Genomic DNA, 10978 nt, shown 5'->3' with positions numbered 1-10978 from the left:
AGGACCAGGAACCACCTTCAGCCTCTCTGGGGGTTTCTCAGCTCTTAATGTTCTGAGATCTATTAACTTCCCTCTTGCTTTGAAGGCATCTCCCAGGTTAAGCCCTTGGAAAGGATCTAGACTCCTGTACTCATTGCCATCTTGTCAGGAGACAGAAGTCAGAGATAACTCTCTTTCTCGAGTCCTTCTTTTTTTAAATTCAAATGTTTCACTCTTTCACTGAGGCAATTTAAAAGTTAAGCCTGTAAAACATAAAACCATTGGGTTTAAAAAACAAATGGAACTTATTGAACAGGAATAGAAAGATAAAATTCACCCTGATTTAAGAGGAGCTGATAAATATGTCTAAGCACAGAATTTGACCGAATATTTTCTACATGCTAATAAAAATGGCAAAATTGTCTGTGTTTCATAGACCTACTTATATCCTTTTACAGAGACATTTTTTTTCCTAGAGATTCTCTGAATTTCTCTAGCACTTAATCCCCAGTGGTAACCACTGGAAGAGCTCCTCCTTCCAGGAGATTCTAAGTTCTCTGAGTAACATGATCCTAGGTTCATTTTGGGCTGGTTACTGAGGTGAGATGTGATTATTATTTATTCCAAAATGGAAAGCACTTATTTTAAGGTTTACTATGTATTTTCTGAATCTCTCATTTTCCTCTATCATTTGTTAATGAACTCTTACCAATTTATTGTCCAGTAGGAGGAAAATAACATAAAAGTTGTTCCACAGTTTAAGGAGTTCAGTTTATGTAACTGTTAAATGCATGTCACATAAACCAACTTTTTTTAGCTACAAGTTTCACCACTAAGTTGTGTCCTCACCACTTAAACATAGAAAGTGGTATAGCATCACCAGTTTAGATTGATGATTGAAGGTACAGAGGATTTGTTCAAGGAGGAGCTGTATTTTTCATCTTAAGTCTCTTTGGGAAATATGGTCTAAATAAAAAACAATGTGGATAGCCTCACTAAAGATTGATATATATAATATAATCACAAAAAAAATTGGCTCTTCATCCAAGATTAAGGCTTACTTTTAAAACATTTTTTAAAACATACTCAAGAAACTATCAAAATATGTACGGGAAATACACTACCCTCAGATAGTTTTGTCAATGTTTCTGCCTAATGCACTAAAAAATAATTCATGCTGTGAGTTTCATCAGTACAGAATACTGGAGCCTCTAATGAGTTGAAAACCAATAGGTGAATGATTGAAGGCATTAGACTTCCAAAACATGTACTATATAAAATTTATATTTTCTCTATACAAAAAAATTGTCAAATTTAGGAGCTACATAGTCTGTGGCATGGCTGGTGTTTCTAAAAGCAAGGGAAGCAGGAGATACCTTTATATTAAGGTTCCAGTGGGTATAGACAGAATACTTCTACCTATTCTCTCTCCTGACACCTGGAAGTTCATTTTAAGCAACTGTCTCCTCTGCTATGATCTTGCCTACAATTCCAACATTACCTTGAGAAATGTGACTGTCAACTATTTCCAAACCCAAGCCCTTCTTTTTTCTCCATATCACCCCATACCTTCTACGCCCTCATTAATACTTAACTATGATTTCTTGTTAGTTGCTGTCTTAACATAGCAGACTACAAATTCTTTCTAGAAAGGGATATCATTTACCTTCTTCACTGTCTCTCTGATAGCCTAGTACCTGGATCATATTAAATGCTTATGCTATATTTGAATTAAAAAATAGGGCATAATGAACATATGATGTAACACAATGTTAGTTGTACAGAAATCTCATAAGTGAATGTCAAAGACCATTTACATTATATTTTCCTCTTAAAAAAACATGCAAACAACTTACTTTAATGTTTATCTCCAGGGCATCTGATGGTCTAGAGAAACATTATCCAATATAAATATGATGTGAGCTACATATATTATTTTAAATTTTATATTAACTGTATTAACTAAGAAGAAAAAGTAGAAATTAGTTTTAATAGTATGTTTTTAACCCAATATATATAAAATATTTTCATAAATCAATATAAAAATCATAGAGACTATGTATACATATATACTTCATATGAAGTCTTTGAAGTCTGGTCTGAACTTTATATTTATAGCATATCTCAAAAATCACATGTGGCTTTTGGCTACCATATTAGATGGTGAAGGTCTATGGCAGTACTTCTCAAACTTAAATGTGCATAATACATACCTGTGGATATTATAAAAATGCAAATTCTGATTCAGTAGATATGGGCTGGATCAGAGGTTATACTTTTCCAATGATTTCCTAGATAATGCTGTAGCCACTGGTCCATGGACCACACTTTGAGTAGCAAGAATTGGAGCACAGTATAAATTCCTCGATGGCAAAATAGAGAAATAAACAGCAGCAAATTCTGAAATTTATAAAAAGTCTTTGCCAAAACTTCTCTTTATATTTGTACAGTCATTAATCTATTTGACATTTCCACTTGGGTGAATAATAAACATTCAAATTTAATATAGATGCTTTATTAAACTGCTGTCCACAGAGGATAACTGGAGCTCAGTCTCATGAAGGACCCTCTGGGATACTGTAGAATCGATCTGAGAATACTCCCCCTTCCCCAGTATGTGGAGTTGAAAAATCTACCCACTGCCTTATAGTTCCCACTGTTTGAGAGTTGCCCTCATTTCTCTTCTGGGCTGCACCTACTGCCAGGTTGTATGAAAATAAAGCTCATTGCATTAGAGAAAATCCTGAGACAGATAAGAGGAGACTTCTGTTTAGATCTTGATGGGGGCCACTTTCAGGGTGCATTGGAACTGGCTACTACACTAGAAATCAAAGTTTGTGAGACTATATTGTGATTGTGTGGAGACCCAAAAGTGTCCACTATATTTCCTATTAATAATGGATAGATGTGACTTGAACTCTCTGAAAATGTGCAATATTGATCAATTTCCCCTGTTAGCTTGACTAACATAGGTATCTGCAGAAACATGTATTGTTTTAGTTGTTGTTTTTTTTTCCCTTCTCTCCCTCTTTAGGAATATGACAAGTACGATAATATGGTTAACAAAAATATGAGCATTTTCTCAGTATTTTTTGGCCATGAGAAAATATTTTGCACTTCTTAAAGAACTACAATGGCTTTTGAATTAAATGTCTAATTGGGAGCATTGAAAAAATTTAAATTGAATTAAAATTTGAAAGCTGAGGATCATGGCCTCGAGGAAGTATATTTAATTTTCTTTCTGATTGTTATGTATGCTTTTTTATTGCTTAGAGTTTTTTAGTTGCCCAAAACATTGATATTATGGATTCGAGAACCCATTTGTCCACAAACCTTTCAGAATACATTGTTTACTCTATCACCATTTCCTTGCTCCATAATTGTGTTTCTCCTAAACTCCAACTTTTGTATATGCAAAAAGTATATAAATACCATTTTATATAAGTGATTCAACAGGTGACATATTTTCACCAATCATAACTTGTGATTACATTTGCTCTCTTCCTAAAACAACTTAATAAATACTCAAGGACTAGAAGAAAACTAGAATACACAAAATGCTTCAAAGCAGTAGACATCATTTAAAAGTGGAGAATCATCCAGGAAGAAGTAGAAAATGCAAATGGTAAGTGACTTGCAGATCACACCACAGCTCATATGTTCTGAGGAAGAGAATAGACAGAGTAATTGCATTAATGGTAAATGAAAAAGATTAACTAGATTCACCTATTTTAGGTTTTAAAGGTATCTTGGTGTGTTTTTTGAATAATCCTAGATATACAGGCGAAGAAAAACAGTGCAAAACATTTGTATATAAGACATTGAAGTTTAGGTAAGTTATGTATAAGTTTAATAAAAGTCATACAAGTTTATATAAATTTAATCACAGCATATGGTATTAAATGACTTGTTACCAAGAAGATATAGTTGAGGGGAAATATGGATCGGCTCCTGTAGCTTAATAGTAGATTGGGAAAACCTAGGAAAGTATTTCAATTGACATCATTGCCTTTGTCTATAGTTCTATCCAAAACAACTCCGACATTAATTTTTAGGTATTTTATTTAGTCCTTTATAAGAAAACTTTCCTGTTTTTTTCCTTGAAAGGTGTTATTTAAATAAATATGTAAAAAGTATAGACCATAAAACACCAGATACTTCCCCACAGAACCGCTAGACATTATTAGATGACTAAGCTGATCTACCCACTCACTCTCTTCCACGCTATTTAAGAAAGAACTGACCCTTTATTAGAGATATTTGAGAAGAAATGTTTGGGGCATGGAGAGCATGTTTCTCCTCCCATCCCCATTGAGTATAAGAGGAAGGAACTCTCTCTACTATGCCACGTGAGAAGGATTCCCATGCAATCCACTGGAAGAGTTTAGGGGAACCACCATTCTACTTTCCAGCTGTTTTCAGTGACATGCAGAAAATTCCATCATGTGCTGATAACCACGTAGTATGTGATTCAATCCTTAAAAAAGCATGGCAGCAATCTTCTGGAATTTTGAAAGATTAAGGTAGATGTCTGCCTCTCAATTCAAAAATTCTGGAGGCAGGAGATGATCCAGGCACGATAGCAAAGCAAGGGAGAGAGGAAATAGATGTAGAATCAAATACAATTCCACCTTGGGTTTTTTGTTTGATTGTTTGTTTTACTTTTTCAGTTTTTTTTTTTTTTTAACCTACGTAAAATAATTTTACAATGTGGAAGTACCTCCTGAGATCTCTGAAAAACAAAAACCAGAATGTTCCCCCTGAAATGAGTAAGCATTAGGATGCTTGCTGTGAAATAGGACATTTTACCAGCAAGAGAAAAGTAGAAATATTAGCTAGGTCTTATCTTTTTTCCTAAAACCAGTGTCCTGGTGGTAGGGAATAGTTGGGGAAAGATATAAGAAGAAGAGACTGACCATTGGGATGGGGAAAGAAGTCCAAAGACCACATGCCCCATTCCATGCGGTTCCAAAATAAGTTGGAGAAGGAAAATCACTAGCCTGGTCTTTTTAATACCTAAGAATAATAAGGTCGTTATAGTTTAGTGTACTTGGAAAGCTATGGGATCTGCCAGAAATGTTTCCAATGGGGTTGGAAAGCAAGATACAGAAGAATAGGTTTGAGGGCAGAGAGTAGAATAAGAAAGCTGCTTTCTGTACTTACTGCTTTACTATTTTTAAAGCAGCCTATTAAATAAACCTACTCAATTTTACCTATTTAATATTATGTTTAAAGGAATGATATGCTTTTTGTAGTATATTGATTACGATGTAAGATTATACCTAAAACATTGCTCTAATTTACTTTCATTTCAATATTTGAAGTGGGAGAGATGAAGGTAGATATGGGGTTAATTATCTTAGAATTTTGCATAATTGTATACACTAACTATTCATTTAAAAATATTTATGTAACAGGTCTCACACAAGGGTACATAAATGGGATACATATGTAGATTTTATTACACATTTGAAAATCATCTGCTCTATATTTTATGCTAGAACATAAGCTGAAAAACCTTGACTCATACCTATGGTAGTCAGTGACATACCTGAAAATAATTCAAGGTTGGGAAAGTGGGTTGTATATAATTACAACAAGACTGGCTCTGAGTTTAAGATTATTGCTGAAGCTGGGTAATAGTTGCATGGTGTTAATTATATTACTCTGTTTTTTTATGTGTATTTTGAAATTTCCTATGTTAAAATGTTAAAAAAAAAAAAAAGGCCAAATACTTAAGAGAGAACTCGCTACAAAATGCGTTAGTGAGTTTCCAAGAAAATAAGGAAACTATTCAAGACTTTGTCCCATCTGCCCCCAAAATTATATGAAAACTGTATACACTGTCAGTAAGAGCTCTAAGTTTGGTCCAGCTGCAAAATGGGAGGGATGATTGACATGAGACTCAAAAATTTTGAGTTCTTAGTTATCCCAGCCTAGGGATAATTGTTGAGGAGGGGAGCCCTCTGATGCCCAACAGAAGCAAATGCGTGACCTCTCTAGATATGACACCCCAAAACTGAGTCATCAAGCTTTCCAAACATCATCAAGCAATACTTAAACTAGGTTTATCACAGAAACACAGCTTGCCTGGCACCTCTTTCTTCAGAATGGCCGGAGAATGATTTATCATTCTGCCTGGTTGCCCCTTCTCCTGTGACTTTCCTTCAGTAAACCTTACTTTATGTCCACACTGCACGATGTGTATCTATGTCCCACTCAGCAGTGACATTAGAGTTCTTGTTAATTCCTTATTTTAAATAAACAGTTCCAATTTTTCCTCATATTGTTTTCTGTCTGTTTTTTATAGATGTCTTTAAGCAGCTTAACTAAGTTCCTTAGTTCTCTAAGAACCATTTTAAAAAATCATAAACAGTATTGAATTTTATGAAATAACCTTCCTGCATCTATCGGAATGGTTGCGTTTTTTTTTTCTAATGCGTTAATATGGAAAATTATGTTAAACCATCTTTGCATTCTCTGGATATAACAAATTTGGTTATGACATACTATACTAGAAAATAAAATATTACTTAAAATACAAATGAAAGCTATACAATTTTGAGCATAATTTGCAATGATTTTAAGAAGTACTTTTATTTCCATGTATTAAATTTAACCTACTTGCTTAGCAACTGCCTCCTAAATTTTCATTTAAATGACTAAAGAATTATGAAAAATAGCAATGCTTAAAAAACCAGCATGTCAGCTACCACAGTGAATAAATTTTAAAATAAAAATACTGTACAATTCTCATATTGGTTAAAAACAAACAAAAGAAATATATGGTATCTAAAATATTCATGCATACCAATTAAAATAACATAAAAATATAGAGTTTGGAATAAAACACCAACGCAAAAATTTTTTAAGACTCAACTAACATATATTTAAACACAGACCACATGATTATACTAGTGGATCTTTAAAAAAATTCTTGGGTTTTTTTTTTTTCCCCCCCCTTCCCACCTTGTTTTCAACCCCCCCCCCCCCAGGTTTTTTTTTTAATTGCGGTTCCTTCTATGGCTTTCAAGGTCACTGTTGTTGATGAGATAACTTCACAGGCTGTGTGGTGTTACCCAACAAGGAGGCTGCATACTACATCTGTGCTCTGATAACACTGCCCCACAGAGACCCCGGCTTATACTCCAGTGACTTTCTGTAACAGAGGACAGGCCCTGCAGTATGAAAGTACATGTGAATTAAGGCCCTTCCAAGTGGACTTTGCTAATGAGGTATGGGTGACAGGGAGGAGTGGGGAATACGTTCTCCCTTTCCTCTGGATGCTGTATTCCATAAGGCCTCTGAAGATGCCTTCCAAAACCAAAAATTAACCTCACTTATTACTGAGCTGAAACTACTTAGGAGTATATCTCTCTACAGTTGCTTTAATTTCTTCCTTGCCTCATTTTGTGTGCTTTTTTTTTTTGAATCTGCCACACTGGGATTGTATTATGCAATAAAATTTTAACAAATGTTCACTCTTTTCTAAGAGAACACAGAGCTAAGACTATGACAGAGTAAGCATTTCTCTAGTAGGATATACATTAATGTATGCTATATTCATAGATCACTGAGGAGGAAAAACTCCATAAAAATCTGCCAGTGAATGCCAAGTGAAAATTCAATAAAAGTCAATATATATTTTGAATAATGAATTATATAAATAATTTAAAATCCTATCAAGAGTTTTATTTCCATAAATGAAAAAAAAAATTTTCAAATCCACTGTCGACATGATTTCAAAATCAGACCATCTTAAATCATTCTCATTAAAATAAGAGCCAACACTGGAATTCCTGTATGCATAACCATGTAACATTCTTATGGGAGTTTTTTTTTTTAAGTTTTGGGGATACTATAGCCACTGTATATTTTTTTTTATTTTTCAATTACAGTTGACATACAATATTATATTAGTTTCGGGTGTACAACATGGTGATTAGACATTTATGTAACTTCCCAAGTGATCGCCCTGCCCTGTTAAATCTAGTGTCCATCTGATGCCATACATAAATATTACAATATTATTGACTATATTCTCTATACTGTACTGTACATCCCTGTGACTATATTTATAATTATAGGTTAGTACTTCTTAATCCCTCACCTTTTACACCCATCTGCCCAACCCCCCTTCCATCTGGCAGCCATCAGTTTGTTCTCTGTATTTATTAGTTTGTTTTTGTGAGTTCTTATTAATGAAATCATAAGGGAAAATCAAATGATTTGTACTGGAAAGATTATAAATTACATACTTTATAATACCAAAAAGCACTAAGTTTTTAGTATGATTATATCTAGCAAATCTGGGCTTAGGAATTTATCATTTGGGTATAAATGAACTTATTGCCAAAGATGGATGAGTCAGTAGATTTTATATTCCACAAAGGCAGGGATTTTGAATGTTTTGTTCATGATTACATTCCCAGCACCTACCACAGTGATAGCCAATGAATGATTCTGTAGTATAGGCCAGGAATTCTTCTAAGTGCTTTATGGAATTGATATATTTGATTTTTATAACAATCTGAATAGTAGCTGTTATTACAAATGAAGAAACTGATGCTCATAATGATTATGTGACTAGTCTAAGATCCATCACAGTAATTGACAAGGCAGAGATTTTAATTTAGATGTTCTGATGGCTGTACTTTTATTAACCACTCACACGACTGGCTTTGAAGGTGAAAGCAGGGAATAAGCAAAGGAACATTGGCAACCTATAGAAGCAAAGACACTCGTTTTCCTTGAGAACCCCCCCCAAAATAATGTAGCCCTACCAATACGTTGGGTCCAGTGAAACCCATTTTGGACTTTGAACCTCTAGAATTGTAAGGTAAGTTTCAAGCCACCAAGTTAGTGGTAATTTGTTACAGCAGTAATAGGAAACAAATACACCAAGTATGAGAGGTATATTTCCATTTTTATATATAAAAGTATAATTTCAGGGTGATATTACACACAATTTTTAAATCCTAATTTCTCTAGGTTTATTCGTATTTTCTCACCTTAAAGAAAATTTGTAATTACTACATATGTATCTATGTCTCACGTAATATGATGTTGGGAAATAAAAATAATTAAAATATTTATGACATTTAGATAGAAAAGTATTTAAATGCGGAGTGATCATACACATAAAAATGTAAAGGTGTATAATAATTAATCATGTTATTGGTTATATTTTCAGTAATAGTTTTTAATCTCAAATATCAGTTTTTAAAATTTTCAAAATTTCTACAATATGCCTGTGATACATGCATGTAACATGCTCAGAAAAAGTAGTAAACATTTTTATTTCGAATATAACTTGGATTTCATAGACTACTCACAGATGGTAATGTAAGAGACATTAATAAATCAATTACCTTTTAAACTCAGATCGATATGTGAAAATGTTTCAAACTCTCCAAAGCAGAAATGTGAACAACATATTCCAGCACATCATCAGAAGTGTTCAACATATTTTTATCTAATAAAGAAGAAAGCACATATACATATCATAAGAAAAGAGGTGGTAATAATAATCTTACAGTTTCAATCAAAAAAAAAGTTGGCATTAATGGAAACATGCACATGTATTATAAATACAGTTTGAAATGCAGACACTTAAAATAAGGTAACATTTTCATCATTTTTATGCTAACAATTTTGAAAGGAAAGAAATTAACTACAACCAGTCACTGAAGACTCCAGGTAGATAGAACTGAATCTATATATTTTTCTAGACTTGTATTCCTTTTGCCCCTGTGCATTTATATTAGTTTCTATTGCTGTGTAACAAATGATCACAAACTTAGTGGCTTAAAACAACACAAATTTATTATCTCATCGTTTCCATGGGTCACAAGTCTGGCTGGGTGCAGACACTCTGGTTTCTATGCTCAGTGTCTCACCAGGCTGAAATCAAGATTCAGCCAAGCCCTGAAATCATCTGAGATTCAGAGTCCTCTTCCAAGCTTACCAGTTGTTGTCAGAATTCAGTTCTTTGAAAATGTAGGAATGACATCCCCATTTCCTTACTGATTGTCATTCAAGGACTGACAGGTCATAGAGATCACTCTCAGGTCTTTGCAACGTGGACTGCTGTTATAGGCAGGTCACAGCACAATTGTTTCATTCTGCAGGAACAGCAGGTGAAAAATCACTGCTGCTTAGACTCTCTCTGACTTCTTTTGAGTACTGACCGGATTAGGTCAGGCGTACCCAGGATAATCTTTCTTTTGATCGACTGAAAGCCAACTAATTATGAACTTTAATTACATCTGCAAAATTTCCTTGTAGCAACACCTAGATTCATATTTGGTGAAATAAGGGTGAATATGTGTACATTGGGGCCAGAGATTCTTGGGGACCGTCTTAGAATTCTGCCTACCACATTAGTGGTTGTCGTTAAACTATTCACTTTTCTTATCTCTCTTCATTGCTCATGCCATCCTCCAGAGTGAAGTGTCCTTACCCTGATTAAGTGGAAGGAATTTTGAAATTCTACTTATTTTTTTTAATGGTTTTATTGAGATATAGTTCATATGCTATATAATTCACCCACTTACCACGTACAATGTTTTTTTGCTATATTTAAAGAGTTTCATCACCACCACAATGAATTTTAGAACATTCTCATCATCTCCAAAGGAAACCCCTTATTCCTTAGTAGTCAATCCCATTATTCCCCTCCAGCCCTATTAACCACTAATACACTTCTTTTCTCTATGTATTTGTCTATGCTAGACATTTCATATAAATGATATTATGTAATATACCATGAATACATGGTTTCTTTCACTTTGTATATTGTCTTCAAGGTTTATCCATGTTATAGCATGTATCAGTACTTCATTCTTTTTTTTTTTTTTTTTTTTTGCTGAATAATATTCCAGTGTATGTATATACAGGTATCACCAGCTTTTCAAAAGTTTGCTTTGACCTGTGTTTGTGAGAATCTGTGCTTTATCTTGATTTATTTTGTGCATTCATTAGCAAGATTTGTCCTAAG

The sequence above is a fragment of the Pteropus vampyrus genome, unplaced genomic scaffold (genome assembly GCF_000151845.1).
Source record: "Pteropus vampyrus isolate Shadow unplaced genomic scaffold, Pvam_2.0 Scaffold91, whole genome shotgun sequence".
Classification (NCBI taxonomy): domain Eukaryota; kingdom Metazoa; phylum Chordata; class Mammalia; order Chiroptera; family Pteropodidae; genus Pteropus; species Pteropus vampyrus.
Note: the sequence above shows the minus strand (reverse complement) of the source record.